General features: G+C 43.2%; 1 protein-coding gene across 1 annotated transcript in view; it reads right to left on the bottom strand.

Moving 5' to 3' along the window:
- The window catches only part of ARHGEF9 (Cdc42 guanine nucleotide exchange factor 9), a 621,241-nt gene extending 600,407 nt beyond the window's left edge, over positions 1-20,834 (bottom strand). The window contains exon 1 of the mRNA XM_082263895.1: positions 20,622-20,834. The gene's annotated coding sequence lies outside the window, so the exon portion shown is untranslated. The remainder of the gene's footprint in view (positions 1-20,621) is intronic.
- Positions 20,835-25,128: the final 4,294 nt, after the last annotated feature.

The following is a 25,128-nucleotide window of genomic DNA, read 5'->3' as shown; positions in this document are numbered from 1 at the left end:
AACTGACCGCGACAAACAAGGGATGGGGGGGGGGGGGAACCGCTCGGCTTCGTCTTCCTGAGGTGAACTGAAGTCCAGTCAGTGAGAGGTCCCTTAAGTGAGGCTGAAGGAGGGCTCCGAACCAATCCTGGATGAGGAAAATAGGTGGGAAAAACGGGATGCAGCAGGTAGGAAGCCTAATCTGCCTGGATACTGGGGCAGCTAGTAAAAGGAACAGCCAATCAGCTCAAGGATGAGCTAACCGGTTTAAACTCCCTATAAATATCCCTGGTCCTATAATACTTATGCTAAGCTAACTGTACCTGTCACTACCCCATAAATAAAAGGGGTTAATTAACCCCTTTTCTTTTTATTCCTTAACTCTATGCTGTATATTCTATATTCTGCATCAGCTCAGTCCATATGTCACACAGTATACTCTAGTTTCTGTACCTATTCATTCCATATGCCGTGATGTACTGTATATTTCTTATTCTGAACTGCCTCATTCCATATGCCAAGTTGTATACTCCCTAATCCGCACTGCCTCATTCTTTTTGCCATGCTGTACATTCCCTATTCTGAATTTCTTCATTCCATATGCCATTCCTTATTCTGCACCGCCTCATTCTGTGCACTTATACCTAATTTCTGACTAAAAAAGCCCCGCGTGTATGAATGCTTTTTCTCTCAATGATGATCTGGGGTGGAGAAAGAGTTTATGATAGAGCCATCTTTCCTCCAGTGATGTCTGCACCAGGATACGGCATCAACACTTTTACAGGAACTAACTTAAAATTGCTGCCAGTTTGCCTGGTCCTGTGATCAGTCGGAAAGTGCTCAAAATTCAGGACTGTCACAGAATCCTGGATACCTGGAAACTATTCTATAATCACCATCATAAAAAGTGAGCAGAATTCCAGTTTTACAGCTGTCAATGGAACAGTAGTAAAGAAGAAATCTCCTATTGAGGACATTGGTTTCAGTAACAATGGAATCAGCTAAAGTTAGGAATTACCCCTCACTCTGGGGAGATTTTGCCGCATTTCTTTACTTATTTTGTTTCTCCAAAAACAGAACAGGAAATCCCCCCTATTTGGGATACATACAGAAATATTGACTTAAGAGGGGTAATAATCCTACCTGCTCCACCTCAGAGGCTAGAGTTTTACTGTAATTAAAAATACTGATTTAGGCCTGGTTCACACCTATGCAGGTTGCAGTTTGCATATTCCAGGTGCATTTTGCGTTTTTTAATACATATTTGTGATCCATTCAAGTCTATGTAACCAAAAACCAGAAAAAAGACCCTGGCCCTTTCCAAAAAATGTACAGCTGTGAACGTGACCCATAGGAAACCATGTTAGATGGACTGTAGTGTGTTTCTGAAAAACTGAAAACGCACTAAAAAATGCATAGGTGTGAACCAGGCCTAATGAATCTATATACATATAATATGACGTAGTTGCCACAGGAAGCGATAGTCAAAATTGCATTCTCAACGTCTACATTTACAAAAGAAGCATTTTCATGAATTGATAGGTTCAGCTTCTACAATATTTGAAACAGGAACGCAAGAATGTGACTTTTAATTCCGCTTTAAAATGAAAGCACATAACAGGTTTTGGCATGTAGAACAAAATGCTTAGAAAAATGCTAACGTTCCTTAAGAAAAATACGGTATTCTAATTATCTACTCAAGTAATAATGCCATTCCCTAGAATTATATTATCGCTGTTGTTGTTATATTATTCATTTATCATCGTTACCAATTTTCCTTATTTGGTTGCTTGCCTATTTGCTAATAAGCAAACAATATATCAAGATGCCCCCACCACAACATAGATATATTTTAAAAAGATTACTCATTTGAAAAAGTTTGGCCTTTATTCACATCCATATGTGCTACAGCTGGGGGGTTATAACTGGGGTGGTGCCATTTTTAACTGTTTAATGAGTCAGCAGATCTACTGTGCAGGGTTGCTGACTCTCAAAAGAGCCTATTGACATCTCCAATACTTCAATATAGATTATACTGAATACAACATTATCTGACACTAGATATGAAACAGGGACCAGAAGACTGGAATGTACCTAAGAACAGTACTAGATTTGTTTGTATGTGTTTATGCTGTTATTATAGTAAAGAGTAGCATTATTGTTTTACACACACACACACATACTGTATACATTTCATTTTTACTGATAGATCATTCAGCCTGGAAATCATTTTTTTCTATTTTAAAGAAATCAACAGCAAACAGCCGGTCTTAAAACAAACACAGAGGAGCTTGCTCTGGCCAAACTTTAGCTCAACCATCGTCAAACTACTGCCTGAAGACCAGATACAGCCAGTAGGTTGCAGTAATCCAGCCAATATCCCTGCACCCAGGGTTTTCCATTTCAAGTTGCTGTATTCATAGAGGTAGCAAGTGCTGGGCTTTGAAATGCAAAGCGTTTCGATACCTGAAAATCTCTCATTGGCATTATAGGTTAGAGTAATCCATGGTGCTTGTAGGCCTCCTTTACATGGGTGGCAGAGGGGTAGTGGAAACAGGCGATTGACCTACATTTACTGTCCCTACCCCACCGGCAACTTAACATTGACAGTGCCACCTTTTTTGTCAGACTGCCACAATGCAGCCAAATGCTGTATTGCGCCAAATGCGCCCTATGCAAGTGAATGGGATGCAATTACGTCTAATGCAAGTGGTGCGGTGGGATTTCCTCGAAAAAAAAAAAAATGAAAAAACAGGCATCCCATAGCCAATTCATTGCTTGAAAGCTGCCGCTCAGCCAGCTCTGAAAAGTGATCCAACACAAATCTCCTTTCAGAGCTGTCAAGAACAGCCCCCTGTGTGAGCAAGCCCTTATAGTTTGGGTTATTTTTCTACTTCCACTAATGCTGGGCATTTTTTATTCTCAGTGATGCCAGGGCATATTTTTTAGTTTGTACTGACCATCTACTAATTTTACTTTGATCTTTGATTTGAGGATTTTTTAACTTATTTTCATCCAACTATGTGGTTATGAGTAAGAGATCTTTTGTATCGTGAAACGCGTCAACCTGTTGCATGTTCCTGTGATGCACTGTCTGTATTTATTTCTCATGAGGAATTAAAACACTTCTATTTCATCAATTCCTGAGTGCGGTCAATTTTCCTTTTGGCTGTGAAGTATCTGGATGACGGATCCGACTCGCACCGGAATGTTTTATCTCTCGGCTTTTCTTTATCAGCATCAGATTTTTTAACTTATTTTGACCACAGTCCAGCCCCCCCCCCCCCAACTGTCTGATAGACGAGGAACATGCTCTTTGTTAAAAAAAAAAAGTTTGGGAAACCCTGCTTTAGCTAATCTCCCAAACTACCAATCCTTGTCATAAACAGTGAATCACCACAACAACAGAAGGCAATTGGCAGCATTAATGACAAAAAGACCTCCATACCCAAAATCTAATACAACCTTGTGTAAAGTATCCCCTAGATGATACAGTTTCTTTTGTCAAGCAGCTGGTTGAACTAAAAAAAAAAAACTGACCCCATTCCCCCATCCACATCGATTGTGTGGATGGGGGAGTCTTTGCATTCTGACAGTAAGGAGACTTCCCCACCATCAGAATACACAAATTAGTGCTGCCGGCCAAGCTTGCAGCACTGATCGAGGGGGAAAATCTGACAGGGCGGTTGTACAGAAGTCTATCTACCACAACCACCGTGCCCATACATGGATTGAAATTTGTCTGATCCCTGTTGAACCAAGAATATAGTAGAATATAATAAAGGTTTGAGATTCAATGATCTGAGGCTCCCTATTTTAAATTGTATGTCAGGGCAAAAATCTAATTATGTATGTAGTGCATCTCTGCAATACATAAATACGTCACCATGTTGATTGCTTTAAAGTCTCTGCAAGTACAGAAAAAAATAATTTCTTGTTGTGAGCTGACAGTACATAGTATTTTTTATGGACTGAACGGTGTCAGACCTCTCCCGTTGTCTTTTGATAAACTACTGAATCCCTCTTGCTGACCTTATCTCTACAACATAGGGACTAATTGTTCTGTAGGTACATTGCTATCACACTTCATATTCACAGCCAGGTCAATGTGGATTGGAACCAGAAAGCCTCTTTGACATATCATACAATACCCCACATGCATGGACAGCAAATAATGCTTGCCAAGAGCGAACAAATACCACAAATGGTGTTAATGATAGAATGCACCTAGATTATACAAAAATAATGCTGCGATTTAGCAGCAGGCAAATACCAGAATCTATACGTACCATAATGAGAAGCGCTGGGCTTCATTTTCTAAGAAAGTATAGGCTATTCACTTAGCCAGTGAATTTTCACTTAGCTTAATGTATGAGGTGAACCTGCGCTGACCTTTGTCATCCAATCATGTGCATGCGGTTTGTTGGATATGGGTCCCCCTGGGTCACCGGGTGCAACAAAAGTACCTCTGTGCATGCCTCCCCAAGTGTGAGCACTGAGACAATGACCAGTCCAGTATATTTGGGTTTTTGTAGTTATTTTGTAACTTGGATAGAAGGGATGAGTGGGATACTCCTTTGGCTCAACTATGTACAACTTGGCGGAGACACTTGAAAAATGCTGATTGCCGCTGACTCGACGCTGGCATGATGCCAGTCAACGCCGGTTAACGCTGGCCTGATGCCTGTTAACACTGAACTGACTTGTGACTGCTTTTCACTAAAGAAGTCCTCTTTAAGCTCCCTTAAGCACTCCTTGCTGAGGTAGCTATCTGTATACACTGCTGCACTGCTGAACACTCAGGGCCCACACCGGCGCCCCCTTTCTCCTCTCACTTCTCTTCAGGGTCTAGACACAGGCACCCCCTTTCCTCTAGACCTCTCTACTGGTTTGCTGGCTCCGGGATCCCTTTGACCTTCCGGAGTGGTCCCCTATCCTAGGCAGACCCCTGGGCAGTTTCAAGTATTCAGGACACTGTTTTTCCCCAAAACTTCTGCCCAGCAGCTCCACTCGATCCCTTCTCTGCAGCTCAGCTCAACCTCCATCCTCTAGGTAGACTGCCCAGGACATCTTCACTACCGCTGACAGGAGGAGAGACAGCCGTCACCCTCCTCCTGGGACTCTGCTTCCCGCCAAAGATGCTCTGTCATGTGCTCCCCTCAGACTTATACCCCATCCCAGGATGCATTGTGGCAGACTCTGCCCACTGAGATAGATATAAGTCCCAGGACACTACTGGCCAGGTTTTCTCCACTGCCCAACAAGAGCCCTCATTGGACACAGTGGGGAGACTCCCCAGACTCAACAGATACCCCTGGAAACACATGACAGCCTAACTAAACGATCAGACCCCCCCTGATTAGCAGACAGGGCCATATAAATGCTTTTTCATAGAACCTACCTAGGAGGGTGCTACATCTGCAAAGTGGATTTTCACTTAGCTTTGCTTCATTCACCAAAGTGGGGTACACACTTTAAGAAAATCGGGTGAACGATCGTCCGATTTTCCTCGTTGTTTCACAGCAAATCGGAACCAATGAATGAAAATTCGTACGAAAATTCTCATACGACAAAGGCTTTTTTTGTTGTTGTTTATTGTTTCTGCTAATGTGCAGTCTTTCTTTTCTGATTTTTCTTGTACAAAAATCTTCTGCAAACGGTACACTTTCAACGAAAATTGTTAGTTTTTTCCTGTACGAGAAAAATTTTGGAGTTTGTCACTTCAAGAATTTGCGTACGAAAATTATGAATCGTCTGTCGAAAGTTGTGTACACACTATACGAAAAACGTACCAAAATTCTATGGACGAAAAGGTTTGCCTGATTTTCTTATAGTGTGTACAAGCCAGAAGCCTCATTTACACGATCAGATTATCGGGCGATCTTTTGTCCATTTTTTGTTGCATGCTAGTCTAATGTGGAAAGTGAAGAGGTTACTTTCATACAAAAATTCCCGTACGACAGAATTCAACTCCAGAAGTGATATCATGTGTTGAATTGTTTTGTATGTTTTCTTTCGTTTCTGAGCATGCCTAGTCTTGCTTTTATGATTTTGTTCTGACAAAAACTGTACTAATTAAATGAAAATCGGACGTTGTGTTGACGTACGATAAAAATTTTATAGCCTGCACATCCAGTTTTTGTCGTCGGAAAATTTGGCTGTCGAAAGCACTATACTAACAATCCGAAAATCGGTAGATCGCTCGTCGGATGAAATTTTACTTCCGATTTTCGTATCGTGTGTACTGGCCTTTAGGCTCGGTTCACATTTATGCGATGCGGGAAGGCTGCGAATTCGCAGCCTGTTCCCGCATCGCACATGCACCCCCGGCAGTTCACACTGCCATATGCGATACGCTGGGGGTGTCAATGTAATCTTAACGACACCCCCAGTTTGATCGCATATCGCAGTGCGATCGTGCAGTTCGCACAGGAGCGGATCGCACAAGTGTGAACCGCTGTGCGATCCGATCCTGATGCGGCTGCAAAAATGCCTCCTGTGCGTGTTTGCTCCGGGTGCGATGCGAATTTAGCCATACAAACTGTATGGCTAAACTCGCACCGCACAGCTGATCGCATGTCATGTCGGAGCAGTGCGCTCCGACATTACATGCGAACCCGGCACTCGCAGAAGTGTGAACCGGGGCTTAAACTGAGTGAAAATTAATTCAGCAAAGCAAACGTGCTCTGCTCATTTAGTAAATCCACCTCATTTATCCCCATGTCAGACGACCACATGAGTTATTTTACATGTGTTTATTACTTTATCTCACTGAAGTTCTTGCATTACTGAGTTCAGTTCAGAAAAATAAATACTGCATTGTCAAGAAATAGTTACCTAACACAGATCTGAGTGAATTAAAAAAAAAAAAAGGTTTTGATTGACAAATTAAGAAAACACGCTTTAGTCTTTTGTGAGTTACCCCTATTGTCCATATACACTTGACTTCCACTTCCTCACACATCTTATTGTTCTGCTGCACACAGGAAAGGACCCAAATGAGTGGCAGCCAAGGACAAAATGATGTCAGCTAAGTCACTTTGTATTTTGTGACTCATGCACAATTACAAATATATGTACATATAGTCATATAATTATTTAGGTTCTAGTTCAACCCAAAAACGAATTATAATTATTTATTGCAGCTTACCAATCCTTGGATTTTTTTTCTTTATTTTTAATTGGTGATCTGGGCAATAAATTAGTTATTTTTCCAACTTACTTTAACAGACCAAACAGTTCAGCAAGTGTGGCAGTTGGAGGGTTGAAACTAACCGCTTCATACTGACAGGGGTTCGTGCAATAATCAACTGTTATTCAAAAAGGGGAAAAAAAACAGCTGTTGCTGTAACTAACTGCTTAAAAAGTGTTAGCTGGAGTTCGGCTTTAATCTTTTTGTCAAATCCAACTAAATCTGGTAGTTCATCTAATGGTGGCCATACACGCTTTGATTAATTAACGTCTTTTCTGATCAAACTTTTCCATAGGAAAAATCATACTATAGTCAACCATTTGATCCAAGTGGCCAAAACAAGGAAGTGGATTTTTATTATTAGTTAAGATCTGATCTTAGCTTATGCTTCTAAATTATTGATGACATATTTGTTTTCATCATGCAATCCAAAAATCTGATCGATGGAAATATGATCGTATTCATGGACAAAGTGTCTCAACGCTGCAAATTGATGAAAAATTATTCATAATTTTCTGTCCTTGCCCATCAACTCATTTTCATAGTTTAACTGGTTCTGGACCGCCCACCGCCGAATTACTGCGGCAAGGCGGCCCTCCAGCGCGAACCAACGTAGGTCTACATTGGTCGCGCACCTGCATCTAGGGGGCGAGCGCGCACCGGCGCACTCCCACCCCCACTCGGCAGTGGGGAGTCCGATGCACGGGGCAGGCGGCTCCTATTGCCGCCTGGCACCCGCAATCGCTCCCCACTGACAGAGAAGAACGGTCAGATGTTGTAAACACAGCTGACTGTTCTTCTCCCTGGAATGATCGCAGAGTGCATGTGATCCTTATATATAGGATCACAAGGTCTCTATGGTCATTCCATTAGCCCCGCCCCCATACAGATAGAAACATGCCCCTAGGTACGCATTTAACCCCTTGATTACCCACTGTGTTAACCCCTTCCCTGCCAGTGTCATTATTACAGTAACCGTGCATATTTTTAGCACTGATTACTGTAGTAATGTCACTGGTCCCCCCAAAAGTGTAAAAAATGTCAGTTAGGGGTCCGATCTGTCCGCCGCAATGTCGAAGTCCCGCTAAAAATCGTAGATCGCCGCCATTACTAGTAAAAAAAAAAAACAATAAAAAGGACATAAATCTTTCCCGTAGTTAGTAGATGCGATAACTTTTGCGCAAACCAATCAAAATACGCTTATTGCGTTTTTATTTATCAAAAATATGTAGCAGAAAACAAATTGGCCTAAAATGTTAAAAAAAATTAGATTTTTACATTTTTTTTGGGGAATGTTATATAGCAGAAAATAAAAATTGCAGAGGTGATCAAATACCACCAAAAGAAAGCTCTATTGTGGGGAAAAAAGGACATTATTTGGGTACAGCATCGCATGACCGCACAATTTTCCGTTGAAATAACGCAGTGACGAATCGCAAAATATGGCCTGGTCATTAAGGGGGAAAATCTTCTGGCCTAGAAGTGGTTAATCAGTTTAATCAGAATCCAATCAAAATGAAGCCTAAATTGATTAGAAGGGAAATTATGGCTATTGGATTGGTTGTGGATTTGATCATTTTGCTAAATTTACATTGTGTGGAGAATAAAATCTAAGGGTATATGGCAACCATAACACAACCCTCTCTCTAGATTGACAATGCTGCTGTCAATGGGTGGCTTTGATGCTCCTGCCGTGGAATGGAGCCTCTGTAACACAGGAAGAAGTGGCCTGATCACAAGATGAAAAAAGGGCTAAGAAAAGAAAACAAATGCAGCCACCACATTTACAGACTGGTACGGTGCAATATAATACATTTTTCTTTTTGGGTTTACTACCACTTTAAATAATTAAACGCATTACATTTCTGCATTTTTAAATGATAATATCTTTATTTTTTTTGCAAAGTAATCATAGGGTTGTACACATTAATCTAGTACTTTAAAGCAGTAGCAAACTCCTTTTGTTTACCTTGTACCTTCAGGTAATGCTGGCCATAAACTAACCAAAAAATAGTTTGAAAATCTGTCATTTGCTCCGTTCATTCGTTTTTTGTCCAGTTAATGGGCACAAATAGAAAATAGTTTTAACTTTTCAGAGCTGAAAAATCAGAAGAACAGTTTGGAAAATTCTGTAGACGAACGATATATTGAAAGGTTGATGTGTTTCTTGCCCGAACGGTTTGCACTAGGCATATATGACAAAATGAATGGAAAATAAATTAATTATTGTCCATTGAGCGATTTATCGATCAAAATGCGGTCATTACATGATCTCACGGCTGATTGTTCGTTTTTCAAAAATGAGTTTGAACGATTTTTCGTATAGTGTATGGCCAGCATAAACCTGTAATAAGACTTATCCGTAGGTACTGTAAGTATCTCCTGAATGTGCACCGTTTAGGAGATAATTACTTGTGTAGCTGCCAGTGATCTCAACAGCGCATGCGCATTGGGCTCTCAATGGAAGCTGTGCCCAAGCAATGACTCCCACGTACATACGCAGGAGTGACATCATCGCGGCTCAGCCATTCAAACAGCTGGAGTCTGCCAACCTGGAAGGAAGACCAGATAAAGATGGAAGCCATGTCAGTGAGGACAGCACGCCACTGGAGGGCTTCTTTTTTGGGTAAGTCTCACATAATGTGCTAGTATAATGATGCATACTAGCGTATTATAACATTGCTGTGCAGGGAGAAAGCTTTTTTTCTTTTTTTTTCCCATCATCACTTTACTAACACTTTAAAGCGTATCTAAAGCCATACTATTGTTTTAGATTTCGACAGAGTAGTGAGAGATTGGATGCCCTGTCAGGTTTTTATGTTCTCTGTTGGAGACTGACTTTCTCTCTTTGTCCTGCCGACCATTGAGGCTGAAAGTGATGGATAATCCAATATTTTCAGTTATTATCAGAAAAGAAGAGGGGGAGAAATCTTCCAATGGGGAAAGTTATACTGGTGACAACTGTCTACAGAATAGGAACTGAATAGAAGACTCCCAATGGACCAATCATGGCAAAAACAAGGGTTTTAGCCTAAAAAAATATTTTAGGTATACTTTGAACTAAGTATATATCTTTATGCCAAAAAGCATGCATGTGTTGTATCCGGCTCTCATTGTGGTACACCCCAATGCACCTCCAGATTGTGCCTGCGAATGTGAAAGGACTTTCCAATGCAATGTGCTGCAATGCAGTGCGTCCTAGTGTTCAGGAGACTTTAGGCTGGGATCACAGCAATGCGAATTGGATGCTGGTTTCTCCACATCTGATTCCTATGACAGGAAAGTGTGCCCGGCTTTCAATGGAGCCAGATCACACATCTCCTTGGCGGCTGCAGAGCGGATTGCACTGAGGTCCTGTGCGTCTTTGACTCTGTTTCAAGTCTGAATTCAGGCAAAATTTGGGCCTAATTCGTCCCTGAAACAGGGAACAGGGACACACCAGACCCAATTCGTCTCTGAAATAGGGAACAGGGACACACCGGACCCAATTCATCCCTGAAACAGGGAACAGGGACACACCAGACCCAATTCGTCCCTGAAACAGGGAACAGGGACACACCAGACCCAATTCGTCTCTGAAATAGGGAACAGGGACACACCGGACCCAATTCATCCCTGAAACAGGGAACAGGGACACACCAGACCCAATTCGTCCCTGAAACAGGGAACAGGGACACACCAGACCCAATTCGTCCCTGAAACAGGGAACAGGGACACACCAGACCCAATTCGTCCCTGAAACAGGGAACAGGGACACACTGGACCCAATTTGTCCCTGAAACAGGGAACAGGGACACACCGGACCCAATTCATCCCTGAAACAGGGAACAGGGACACACTGGACCCAATTCATCCCTGAAACAGGGAACAGGGACACACCAGACCCAATTCGTCCCTGAAACAGGGAACAGGGACACACCGGACCCAATTCATCCCTGAAACAGGGAACAGGGACACACCGGACCCAATTCGTCCCTGAAACAGGGAACAGGGACACACTGGACCCAATTCATCCCTGAAACAGGGAACAGGGACACACCAGACCCTGCTGTGAGCCGCATCCGATTTAAGTGTGAACCCAGCCTTAAACAGATTAATGTTATTGCTTCCACCCATAATACACCAGTAGTATGAACGTGGATATCAGCTGCTTATGAACATTACCCTAACTTAAAACAGGGCTCTACCTCTTGCCTCTTTTTCTTATTGCCTTTCCCTTGGATTGTCCTCTGACCATCCCTAGTTTCCTGTTCACTTGAATCGGAAGTTAACAACAGGAAAGCCACTACTGGCATTAAATATTCTTAGAAGGGTAAAATGGACCCCTAGTAAATTTTTTTCAGGATTTTATTTTCTAATTCTGTTTAGAAATATAATTTTATTTTGTATCTACTGCACCTGTGACTGAAGAATATAGAAAACATATGTTTCTTTGTGACAAACTTGCTAGCAACAGTGTTGCAAATCAAACAAAATCAATACAGTAGATATTTTATAACCCATGAAGCAAAGAGATTCAGGGCCCAGGATAATCTATTATATAAAACACAATTGACAGATCCCCTATGATCAGCATTCGAGTTAATAAATCATTGGTTGTTTATGGTGATCTGTAACTGAACATGGCTACAATCTATTGGTAAATCAGATACGTTTTGATGTTTTAGGAAGCTGTACCCCAAAACAGATACAAAAATCAACATCGAGGACTTGTTCACATCATGGTGTGCATCCAAACCTGCACTTTTTTGTGCGTTCCTGTGTGTTCGCACAGGGATTGTTTTAGGGCAACCCAGTAATTTCAATGGGCTGCCCTACAGGCATGAAAAATCGCACCACGCCATGGTACTGCTGTACAATAAGCTTTGGTGGGCACAAATGCATGCACATTTCCAGATGCATAGAGGTGCCATTAATAATTAATAGCGCCTGCACAAATCTAAAGAAAACAGCGCGTTTTTGTGCAGGAAAACACACAATTTTGTATGAGTTCTTGCACTGCACCTGGTGTGAACAAGCCCTTAATTCAGTTATTGCATATATAAGCCCGCATTCACACTGCAGCGGCGTGACTCTGTACTACTTCGGGGGCGACTTGTGAAGTCCCGTGCACCGCAACCTCGGCGCGACTTGCATGGACTTCATATAATGAATGTCTATGCAAGTCGCTCCGAGGTCGTCCCGAAGTAGTACAGGACCCTTTTTGTGACTTGTGTCGCTCCTATTAGAACGGGTCCTGTAGCAGTCAATGAACCGCGACGGACCGCGACTTGTTAGGCTGACAAGTCGCCTGACAAGTCGCGGCAGTGTGAATGGAGACTTAGAACCTACATGGAGTTTATGTTCTTCCTGTATTTGCTTGGGTGTTTTTAGATAGGTTACTTGGCTCCAGTCTAAATTGGCTATGCACATGTATTATCACACTCTGCATGCCAGTCCCAAGGTCTGGTGACCTACATTTGCCAAGAAGGTTCTACAGAAAAAGGCTTTCAAGTGTGTTGGACATGGCGCCTAGAGAGCTGGCCCAAAGAATCATGGAGCACTAGATATCACAGTGCAGATATACTGTATACTGTACACACATAAGTGCCCATTATTTCTTTATCTAATGCTGGCCATACACTATACGAAAAATCGTCCGAAATTCGGTCAGTTCTTTCGTTTTTCTGCCACTTATTGGGCACAAATCGGTAATCAGTTGTGACTTTTTTGAGCCGAAAAAACGAAGGACAAGTTTGGAAATTTTCTGCCGAATGAACGATAAATTTAAAGATTAATGTGTTTCCTGTCCAAACTGTTTGCACTAGATTTATCGGTCATTACACGATGGCATGATCGTTTGCTCTCACAGCCGACTGTTCGTTTTTCGAAAAGGAGTATACGATTTTTTGTATAGTGTATGGCCATAATTAATTTCTTGCAATTTCAAACACAGCCAGGATCCAACTGGTAGAGGAATCAGCACTCTGAGCCAATCAAGCCTCTGCTGCTTTGCACAGCACTGCCAGTCTATACTGAGAATATGCTTAAAGTGGTTGTAAACCCACTTTGTTGACATTTACCTATAGGTAAGCCTATATTAAGGCTTACCTATAGGTGCTATAAATAACTTCAAACATGCACCGTTTAGGAGATATTTACAGTGCATGCAGCCAATGACGTAATCGGCACATGCGCTCTGAAGGAACGGCCACCCGTGCCGTTCCTTTAGAGCCCAGTGCCGTGAACGGCGGCTCCCGCGCGGGAGTGACGTATTCGCGCCTCCGGCCAATCAGATAGCCGGAGGACGCGAACAAGGAAGCAGGGCAGCCGGACATGTCGGCCACCCTGTCGCTGAGCGAGCGGCACTGTGAGGGCTTCGTTTTAAGGTAAGTATTTCATAATGAGCTAGTATGCGATGCATACTAGCTCATTATGCCTTTGTCTATCTTTTCGTACATTACATTTGTCTGTCTTTTCGTACATTACATTTTTTTTTTTGACAGGTACTCTTGTGGAGGGATCTGGGGGTCTAAAAGACCCCAAACCCCTCCTCTGCACTTAAAAGCATTCAAAACACCAAGTTTGGCTGTTTTGAATGGCACCAAATTCAAAAAAATTACAGCAAGTAGCCGGAAGTGATGTCATGGCATCACTTCCGGGTTTTTACAAAGAGACCCAATCAGAGCTGAATGTGACTTTGATTGGGTCTTCTCTTCTGCGGCCGTGCTGGTTGCCTGGGTCTCCCAGTGGGACGGGAGACCCGGGCGAGCCGCGGAAGGTGGCGGGAGGGGGGGGGGACATCCCCTCCCGCTTCTTGTAATGACAGCCGAGCGGCTTCTCAGCCGCATCGGTTTTCATTACAAGACAGCCGACCGTCGGCTATGGACGCCAGTACTGGGGTGATGCCTCTAGCTGCAGGCATCACTCCGGTACAGCACTTTCCCGAAATATCGGCAATATCGGTAACCTCCGTGGCCGATTCCGATATATATCAGGGAAAGTGCATATCGGCTCCCGATATATTGGCTTTGTCGATAATCGGTTGATCTATAGTATATATATTATTCACAAAACACACATCACAATGGAAAGCTCATATTATTCATTATACTACAGAACGAATAGCCTAAAATATGTGCCACAATACAGAAACTATGCCTAGCAAAATATGAAGTTCCTGGCTGTGTAGTGAAAAATAAAACACAGTGTTGCGGAACAGTCCACTGATTAATACTGTTGTGTCTATGATGGCTTCTCAGGGTCTGAAGGAGAACCAAATAGCATGTGAAAGATGGATAGCTTTGGCTTAAAGTATAACTAAAGGCAAAACTTTTTTTTGGAGTGGAGATGGATTAGAACTTTTGTCAGTTTTTATTGCTGTCTGTACCCCCATTAAAGAGGAAGTAAACTTCTATCTTTACATTTTAGCTATAGGTAAGCCTATGATAAGGCTTACCTATAGGTAGTATAATATCTCCTAAACTTGCACCATTTAGGAGATATTTACTGTGCATGCAGGAAGTGACACCACTGGCGCATGGGCTCTGAAGGAATGGCCACTTGTGTCATTCCATTAGAGCCCTGTGCCATAACCAGCATGTGCGAGGGAGTGACATCATCATGGCTCTAGCCAGTCACAGAGCGGGAGTCTGCGAAACCTGGAAGCAACGGGTAAAGATGGAAGCTGTCTCCAGTGATGACATCACGTCGCTGGAAGACTTAGTTTTCAGGTAAGTTTCACATATACCTTTGCCTTACAGGTAAGGGGGAAAAAAAACATGCAGTGGTTTACAACTGCCTTAAGGCGGTAGTAAACTGCAAAAAAAAACACCTGCAAGAAAATAGCATAATGTGCTAGTATGCATCACATACTAGCACATAATGCAATACTTACCTTACAACAACGCCCCTGCAGCGATGCCTGTTCAACGCTGAGGGGGCTGACATGTGCCCTCCGCGACTCTTCTGGGTTTGTGGGTTCCGGCTGTGAGTGGCTGGATCCACAATGGCGTCACTCTTGGGCATGTGTGTGGAAGCCCTCCATTCCGGCAAGGAGCTCTGAAATTCCGGCATGATACGCCGGAACTTCAGAGCGCATGCGCTGCTGATGTCAGCGGCTGCATGCAGGGTGAATATCTCCTAAACCAGGTTTAGGAGATATTCATTTTACCTACAGGTATACAACCACTTTAAGGCGATTCACCCTCTCTATGTGTCCTGTTTTACCATTATCATTGAAAGTGAAAGTAAAAGAAAATCCCAAATTTTGGGTTGCCCCCAGAAAAGTTTCAGATGGGAAATCGTCCAATGGGGACACTAGTTCTGGTGGCCTGGGGATCTTTAATTTGTAGGGATTTCTTCTCACTGGTGGCCTGGGGATCTTTAATTTGCAGGGATTTCCTCTCTCTTCCTGTTTGGCTATGGGACAGGAAGTGAAGGGAAATCTATGAAAAAATAATTTTGCCTATAATTCTACTTTTACCACCTGATCTCTGAAGATTCACCCCCCTCTATGACCAGGCCATTTTTTGTGATAGGGCACTGCGTTACCTTAACTGACAATTGCACAGGCTTGCTAGACTGTACCCAAATAATTATTTTGTCCTTTTTCCCACAAATAGAGCTTTCTTTTGGTGGTATTTGATAAAAACAATATTTTTTCTTTCTGTATAAGACTCGGTTTACACTGGTGCGATGCGGGAAACCTTGCGATTCCTGTGCGAGTTCCCACATCGCCCCTGAATTGCAGGCAGTTCACAATGACATCTGTGAACTGCTGCAGGTGTCAATGTAAAGTTAATGACACCCCCAAGTCAGTTCGCAGATTGCAGTGTGAACTGTGAAATGGTACAGGAATCGGAAACCAATTCAAATACAGACCAAAAAAAAAAGGGCCCTGCACCATTTTGGTCCGAGTGTGATGGGAAAATAAAAAAATGTATGGCTGAATTTGCATCGCACAGACATCACAATGTGTAGTGCAAATCACATGTGATGTCTGTGATGGCACCAGAATGAAACCAGCCTCAAACATAACCAATAAAATAGTTTAAAAAATCAAATTTCTTCATCAATTTAGGTTAATATGTATTCTGCTACATATTTTTGTAAACAAAAATCCAAATAAGAGTATATTGATCAGTTTGCGCAAAAGTTATCACATCTACAAACTTTGAGATATTTACATTTATTTATTTTTTACTAGTAATGGCAGCGATTAGCAACTTATACAAGGGAGATGCAGGTGCCCAGGGTGCAGTGCATAACTCTGTGTGTAGTGGACCCCCGAACTTTTCTTTCCGTGCGTACTGCACCCTTGAACTCTGCACTATGTACGTAGCGCACCCCCGAACTTTGCACTCTGTGTGTAGTGCACCCCTGAACTAGTCTGCACTATGTACGTAGCGCACCCTCGAACTTTGCACTCTGTGTGTAGTGCACCCCTGAACTCTGCACTATGTGCGTAGCACACCCCCGAACTTTGCACTCTGTGTGTAGTGCACCCCTGAACTCTGCACTATGTGCATAGCGCACCCCCGAACTTTGCACTCTGTGTGTAGTGCACCCCTGAACTCTGCACTATGTACGTAGCGCACCGCCGAACTTTGCAGTCTGTGTGTAGTGCACCCCAGATTTCTGCTCTCTGTATGCAGCACACCCCTGAACTCTGCACTATATGTGTAACATACCCCCCACCCAACTCTGCACTCTGTACATAATAGACTCCTGGTATTTAATACCTTTTTCGGACCCTTTCTCTGTTAGGCCCCTTTCACACTATCCATCCGTCGGACGGATTCCGTTTTTCTCAGCGGGGGATGGAGCCGCCGATACCCCGCTGAGCAGGAGGATGACAGCTGTGTCTCTGCGCTGTGTGCAGAGACACAGCTGTCAGTTCCCCATGCATCTCTATGGGTGAAATAGGATGGGAACGGACTTTCATAGGAATTCATGGGGGTACCGTTCAGATCCGCCAAAAAAATGAACAGGCGGATCTGAACGGTCCGCCTGTGTGAAAGGGGCCTTAGTGAAATTTCACCACACTCATTATATGATGGCAGTTTGATGGGTGTGTTTGGAGGAAGGGGGGTTTTAGGGGTTCGTGGTTGAGCTCCTGCACCTATTTTCTGAGAAAAAAAAAAAGCCTTGATTGTACCTAAACAGGAAAAATGCAGGGTGCATAAGTGTGAATGAAAGCCTTAGCTTTTTTTTTTTGCATATTTTTTTAATAAAATTTGAATATTAAGCCATTTGAAGCGACCGGAAGAAATTCACTGAGCAACAGTGAGTGAGAAATCAAAGCAACTTAGAAGCACCTCAAAGAATAACTAACTTCAACTTGCTCCTGGGTGTCACAGTCCAGAAGAGGGAAATTTGGGTACCGGTGGTAGAAGCACCTCACAGCACTGGAAGCTGTTTAAATGGGTTGGCCAAATGTCAATCTGTGTCAAAACATCCTCTCGTTTTGTTGGGTAATGTGGTTCACAAAATACAAAGTGGTTTCTGAATCGCCTTTGCTGGTTGTCAGCCAGTACCGTGCAAATCTACAAAACATTTTGTGAGTTCTGCTTTACCCCGGAGCAGGGTAGGACGTTTAGACAGACTGCCATTCTGCATATTACCATCTTTCATTTTAATCTATGTTTATAATTGAAAAGTAAAAGCAAAACTTTTTTTTTTTTTTTTAATTTCAGGAAGAGTGGGGAAGAGTTAGATGCTCTGCCAAGTATTTATTGTAGTCTGTGTTTCCACTAAGGAAATGCACCCCTTAACTGTCACAGAAAATAAGAGGAAATAATACATTTGAGTTCATAGGAAGAAGAGGTGAAGAAAAAACTTCCAAAGTTCTGGTGCCAACTGTCTAAGATGAAAATTTCCCTCACTTTGGGGAAATTTCCTCTTACTTCCTGTTGGGACTCTAAGGCAGGAAGTGAAGGGAAAGCTTTCTAGCAGGACACAGACAACAATATGAAATAACCTGATATGTGTTTTAACCCTTCCCTACTCTATCCAAAACGAAAAAGTCAAGTTTTAGCCCTGCATACTCTTTAGGAGAAGCAAACATCCAGCTGTAGCTCCCCCGTCCAATGCCTTGGCATTTAGATCTGCAGCCTCCATAGGACTCTAGACCAGTGTTCTCTGCAGGACAAGTTCATATTTCAGGGCTATTTTTGTTTAGGTATAATAAGGGGAAAATATGATCAGACAAGGGGAATATTTTCACTGTTTAAACAGAGAACATCAGGTTAACATAATAGATAGGAAAAGCTGAATGTAATGTTCTAAAAAAAAAAATAGTGATAAGATTTGAAACATGAGCATAAACCAAACCCATGGATCTCTTCCAGAGAAAGAAGATCCACAAATATCTCCAAAACTAAACTTATTCCTGGCACCAAACCAATTATGCAAACTCATAAACTTTTAAAACATTATTTTAAGGTGAAAATTTAACTTTAGGTGAACCCTTTAAACAAAATAAAAAAAACTTGCCAGGGACTGGTTTACTTTTTTCTATAATTGCCAAGTTCCTCATACAAAAGGTGCAGGCACATCAGTAAACATTGCTACCCCAAACCCAAACAAAGGTCCCCTCCATGCTGATGGATTGCAGTCCTGTGTCTTCTTCTAGCAATAATCCGCTCAGGAATGTGCACAGCCTGGCACAGAGCACCAGAGCATGCCAGCATTCCTCTGGCCAGGCACAGAGTGCCAGGTCATGCCATCAGCCAGGCATAGAGTACCAGGACATGCCAGCATTCCTCCAGCCTGATACAGAGTATCAGGGCATGCCATCAACCAGGCACAGAGTACCAGGACATGCCAGAATTCCTCCAGCCTGATACAGAGTATCAGGACATGCCGTCAACCAGGCACAGAGTACCAGGACATGCCAGCATTCCTCCAGCTAGGCACAGAGTACCAGGACATGCCAGCATTCCTCCAGCTAGGCACAGAGTACCAGGACATGCCAGCATTTCTCCAACCAGACACAATGCCAGGGCATGCCATCAGCCAGGCACAGAGTACCAGGACACAACAGTATTCCCCCAGCAAGACGCAGAGTACCAGGACATACAATCAACCAGGCACAGAGTACCAGGGTTTAAATTCAGCCAGGCATAGAGTACCAGGACATACAATTAGCCAGACACAAAGTACCAGGACATGCCATCTGCTAGGTACAGAGTACCAGGACATACAATTAGCCAGACACAAAGTACCAGGACATGCCATCTGCTAGGTACAGAGTACCAGGACATACAATTAGCCAGACACAAAGTACTAGGACATGCCATCTGCCAGGCATAGAGTACCAGGACATACAATTATCCAGACACAGAGTACCAGGACATGCTATCAGCCAGGCAAAGAGTACCAGGATATACAATCAGACAGGCACAGAGTACCAGGACATTCTATTATCAGGCTAAGAGTACCAGGACATGCTATTATCAGGCTAAGAGTACCAGGACATGCTATTATCAGGCTAAGAGTACCAGGACATGCCTTCGGCCAGACACAAAGTACCAGGACATGTTATTGGCCAGGCACAGAGTACCAAGACATGCCATCAGCCTGGCACAAAGTACCAGGACATACAATCAGCCAGGCACAAATTACCAGGACATACAATCTGCCAGGCACCGAGTACCAGGACATACAATCAGTCAGGCACAGAGTACCAGAACATACAACCAGCCAGGCACAAAATAGCAGGGCATACAATCAGCCAGGCACAGAGTACCATGACATACAATCTGCCAGGCACAGAGTACCAGGACATACAATAAGCCAGGCACAGAGTACCAGGACATACAGTTGGCCAGGCACAAATTACCAGAACATACAATCAGCCAGGCACAGAGTACCAGGACATACAATCAGCCAGGCACAGAGTACCAGGACATACAATCAGCCAGGCACAGAGTACCAGGACATACAATCTGCCAGGCACAGAGTACCAGGACATACAATCAGCCAGGCACAGAGTACCAGGACATACAATCAGCCAGGCACAGATTACCAGGACATACAATCAGCCAGGCACAGAGTACCAGGACATACAATCAGCCAGGCACAGATTACCAGGACATACAATCAGCCAGGCACAGATTACCAGGACATACAATCAGCCAGGCACAGATTACCAGGACATACAATCAGCCAGGCACAGAGTACCAGGACATACAATCAGCCAGGCACAGAGTACCAGGACATACAATCAGCCAGGCACAGAGTACCAGGACATACAATCAGCCAGGCACAGAGTACCAGGACATGCCATTAGCCAGGCACAGAGTACCAGGACATACAATCAGCCAGGCACAGATTACCAGGACATATAATCAGCCAGGCACAGAGTACCAGGACATACAATCAGACAGGCACAGAGTACCGGGACATGCCATTAGCCAGGCACATAAACCCGATGTTGCTCTCAGTAAGAATGACACACTAATATTACCTCCCAGAAGTCAGGCAATAGATCCAAGCAGAGTCAGGGCAGAGTCGGCATGTTTGCTGTCAATCAGACTGGAGGGATCCGAGGCTCATAGTTGCAGTGCTATCCCTTGGTGATCCATCCATCCATCCATCCATGCATGCAGGGTGTGTAGTCCAGTAGGCTCCCACGTGTCCCGTGCAGTGGAGGACAGACTGACATGCAATGGATATGTTCTCCCAGCCAGGGCAGGGCTGAGATCAGACACATACCCTCACCTCCCCAGTGCTCATGTCATCACAGCCTAATCAGGAATCTCCAACTGCACAGTCAAAACTTCCTGCCAGAAGAATAAGCCCATGCTCTTTGTTTTTTTACAATTCAAGCTGGTGACACAACGGCTACTGTCGGTCATTGTTTTCAACAAGAGGACTTTTCAATCGTTTTTTTTTTCTTTTTAATTTATGGCCCAGCCGGTAGTACTGTATGTGCGATCACTGTGTGTACTCCATAGCACTACTCTGGTAGTTGTATGCTTTTCATCCTCAATGCAGAATGATTAATCCGAGTTTATAGAATCTTCTCTGACATTAGTAAATAATTCTGCCATATCGACTTGTATCAATCTAGATATTGGTGCCCATACAATGCATACACTCTTCAATTTCTTTATCCGATCAATGTCCAATTTGATCAAAACAATTGAATCAGAAAGCGAGTTATTAGAGGCACAAATTCCCTTCCAATCCATTTAGACTAAAGGCCATTCCTGAATTGAAATTCGGCTGCGATTGGATAAATCTCAATCCATGTATGGGCAGGCTGGTTGTACAGAAGTGGAACAGCAGGCCAGCCTGTCAGGTTTTTTCCAAACAATCAGTGCCACCTGTTATAGTTGACAACATTGACCAATGTGTTCTGACAGCAGGGATGTCTTTCCACCATCAGAACACAATAGCTCAGTAGTAGTGATTCCATCATCCACCTCCAATGTAGCAAACATTGCTGGTTAAACAAAATTAATGTATGGCTAGCTTTACTTTAGATCAGATTCGATCAAATAGAGTCGATCATCCAGGGCAGAAAATGAGTGATTGCTTTGCATCAATCAGCAGCACTGAGATACTTTGTTCATAAATGCTGTTATAATTCAAGATTTTGAATATGAGATTGTTTGGTGGAAACAGAAAAGGGATCAATAACTTATGATTGTAAGTTACAATCAGATCTTAACTATCAATCAAAAGCCACTTCCTTGTGTGTCACATAATAATTGAATGGGATGTCAACTACAGATTGATTATTCCTATCGGAAGAGATCAATCAAAGAAGAATTTGATCCCATAGGCCCCTTTCACACAAGCGATCCGATCCGCCTGTCAGTTTTTCAGGCGGACGTGATCAGATGCTCCATGCATCCCTATAGGGCAACTGGGTGTCAGCAGAGACATCTCCGCTGACACCCGCTGCTATCCGATCCGATCCTGTCCGTGATATCCGGACGCATAGAAACACTATTTTCTATTTGTCTGGAGGATCTGATTGGATGGGATTGGATGAGAACGGAGAGACAGTCCATTCTCATCCGATCTCCCCATAGAGGACAGCGGGGACCTGACAGCTCCATCTCTGCACACAGAGCGGAGACGGAGCTGCAATTCGCCTGCTCAGCGGGGATCGGCAGATCGATCCTCCGCTGAGCAGAATGGACTCCGCCGAGCGGTGCGCTCATGTGAAAGGGGCCTTACTGAAGCAGGTGTGGCCACCAATAGCAATTGCAAACAAGCAAATCATCATCAGTAAAGCTCGGTTCACACTAGTGTGGGTCATGCATTCCGGTTGCAGGTGCGGGAAACACACCGATTCGCACACTAGTTTGAACCGAGCCTTAAAGCGAACCTTAAATTACTGCTGCACTAGGCATTGTTGTCCTCACCATCCCCCACAACTGCAACCACCCATATTAAAATGGCAAAAAAAAAAAAAAAAAATTAGAACTCTACAGTCCAGCCTGCCCCTAGGCAAGAATGATGCCTTTACCACTCTGAAGCCTCCTGGGATGTGCATATCACATATCCCAGGATGCTACAATTTCCATTCAGCAGCCAGAGGAGGGTGGACCTGGCAGTGCATCATCAGGGAGCTGGCTACCTGAACCATTTAGGGACAACCAGCACCTGATGATGTCAGAAACAAAGGTTGCAACATGGTAGGTGGCAGTGGCATGGTAGATCATAGCAAAACAATTCTGGATTGGCTGAGTAAGTAAACATGTGAATCATGAATTACACCAGCAAAAAAAAGGGGTAAGGGGAAAAACATGGGGGGGTTGAAGTTCTTCTTTAAAATATTGAACAATGCAACCCATATGGCATAGACAGGAAACACGATCTATCTGAAATGATGTATGAAATAATCATATAATCAGTATTTATTAAAATCAGTTCTCTTAAACATAAGCAGATGCTTCTTCAATCGATCAAAAGCAATCAACTGTATTCCTGGTTGCCAGAGTGCCAAATCAGTGAATATCTCACTAAATTACTAAACCCATTGAATGATGGGTCTGTTATTTCCTACCTTTACACATGATTAAACATTGCAAATAAAGTTCACTTTATTTACTAACATTCATTTTGCAAAATAAACATTTACTTTGCTAGGTGAACAGCTTTTACTTCTTATTTCAATTACCCCCACTGTAGTTGTGTTTTATCCTATGTTGCCCTTCCCTTGTTCTTTAGAGTTAAAGCGTAATTCCATTTTTGTTGGGAAAAAAACATTCCCCTCTGGGGGATCTCTGTACATTACAAGGATTGTAACAAAGTTTGTTGCAGATTCCTACCTTTTGTTATTCTGAAGAAATCATTGTTTGTTCCTCTGTGCTGAGTGGGTCAAATGGGAGTGGTTTCATAATTATCTATCAGCTGTGGCAGCTGCAGGGCTCTAATGAGGAAAGCTGCTGGGCCTGCATCCCTTTAGACGTGTTCCTATTGGGAGTATCTCACCAAAGATGACATTTTTGTTGCAGGGGATGCCAGAAATCTGACTTGTATCTTAGTGCAGACTTCTGCGAAAATTGGTGAGCCAATCACACCAGCAGGATATTATGTTTCTGGGTTGTGGTCAGTACACATTCTGTGTACAGAGCGCCTCCAGGTGGCCATATTGAATTTTCAGAAAATTAAAGCGGCTGCAGATTGAAAAGGAAAGGTAATCTTGAATAAAATTCAATTACAATATTATTTATGTGGCAATTGTATACACTATATAGTTTTTTCTTTATTTGCTATTTTTTCCCCCCCACGAAACCGTTTAAATCCAAACTATGGGAAAAGTAGAGAGCCTCCCTTTCTGTGGGGCTGCCCCCAAACTGCAAGGTTTAAATCAGTGGTCTCCAAACTGCAGCCCGGGGGCCAGATGCAGGCCTTTGCCTGCTTTTATCCGACCCTTGGGACATCATTTCCCCTCACTGTCAGCAACAGTGGGGATAGTTCCTGACACCAACAATGGGGCACTAGTCCTCTCACTGACACCATTGATGGGGCACTAGTCCTCTTACTGACACCATTGATGGGGCACTAGTCCTCTCACTGACACCAATGATGGGGCACTAGTCCTCTCCAACAATGGGGGCACTAGTCCTCTCAATGACACCATTGATGGGGCACTAGTTCTCTCACTGACACCAATGATGGGGCACTAGTTCTCTCGCTGACACCAATGATGGGGCACTAGTCCTCTCAATGACACCATTGATGGGGCACTAGTTCTCTCACTGACACCAATGATGGGGCACTAGTTCTCTCGCTGACACCAATGATGGGGCACTAGTCCTCTCACTGACACCAATGATGGGGCATTAGTCTTCTCACTGACACCAATGATGGGGCACTACTCCTGTCACCAATGATAGGGCACTAGTTCTCCCATTATTACATACTAGCACATTATGCTTTTACCTTGAAGGGTTTAAAAAATAATAATAATTGGTGTGGTTTACTACCACTTTAAGAAGGTTCAGCAGGGACTTGATGAATTTTGATCCATATGTGGGCCTAGTGACTGTACATAAGTCAATCTACTGATCCCCTTCTGTACAACCGTGAAGGGCAGGACTTAACCACTTAAGCCCCGGAAGATTTTACCCCCTTCCTGACCAGGGGGTATTTTGCTATTCAGCACTGCATGATTTTGACGGACAATTGCGCGGTCGTGCGACGCTGTACCTAAACAAATTTGACGTCCTTTTTTTCCCACAAACAGAGCTTTCTTTTGGTGATATTTGATTACCTGTGCGATTTTTTGATCATGCGCTATAAACAAAAAAAGAGCGTCAATTTTGCAAAAATAACAATATTTTTCACATTTTTTCATATGAAATTCCCCAAAAAAAAATGTAAAAATCTAAATTTTTTAACATTTTCAGCCAATTTGTTTTATGCTACATATGTTTGGTAAAAAAAATCGCAAAAAGCGTATTTTGATTGGTTTGCGCAAAAGTTATCGCGTTTACTAACAAAGGGAAAGA

The sequence above is a fragment of the Pelophylax lessonae genome, assembly GCF_965119305.1.
Source record: "Pelophylax lessonae genome assembly, chromosome: 7".
NCBI lineage: Eukaryota > Metazoa > Chordata > Amphibia > Anura > Ranidae > Pelophylax > Pelophylax lessonae.
The sequence above is the reverse complement of the archived record's forward strand: the minus strand, read 5'-3'. Positions and strand labels throughout refer to the sequence as shown.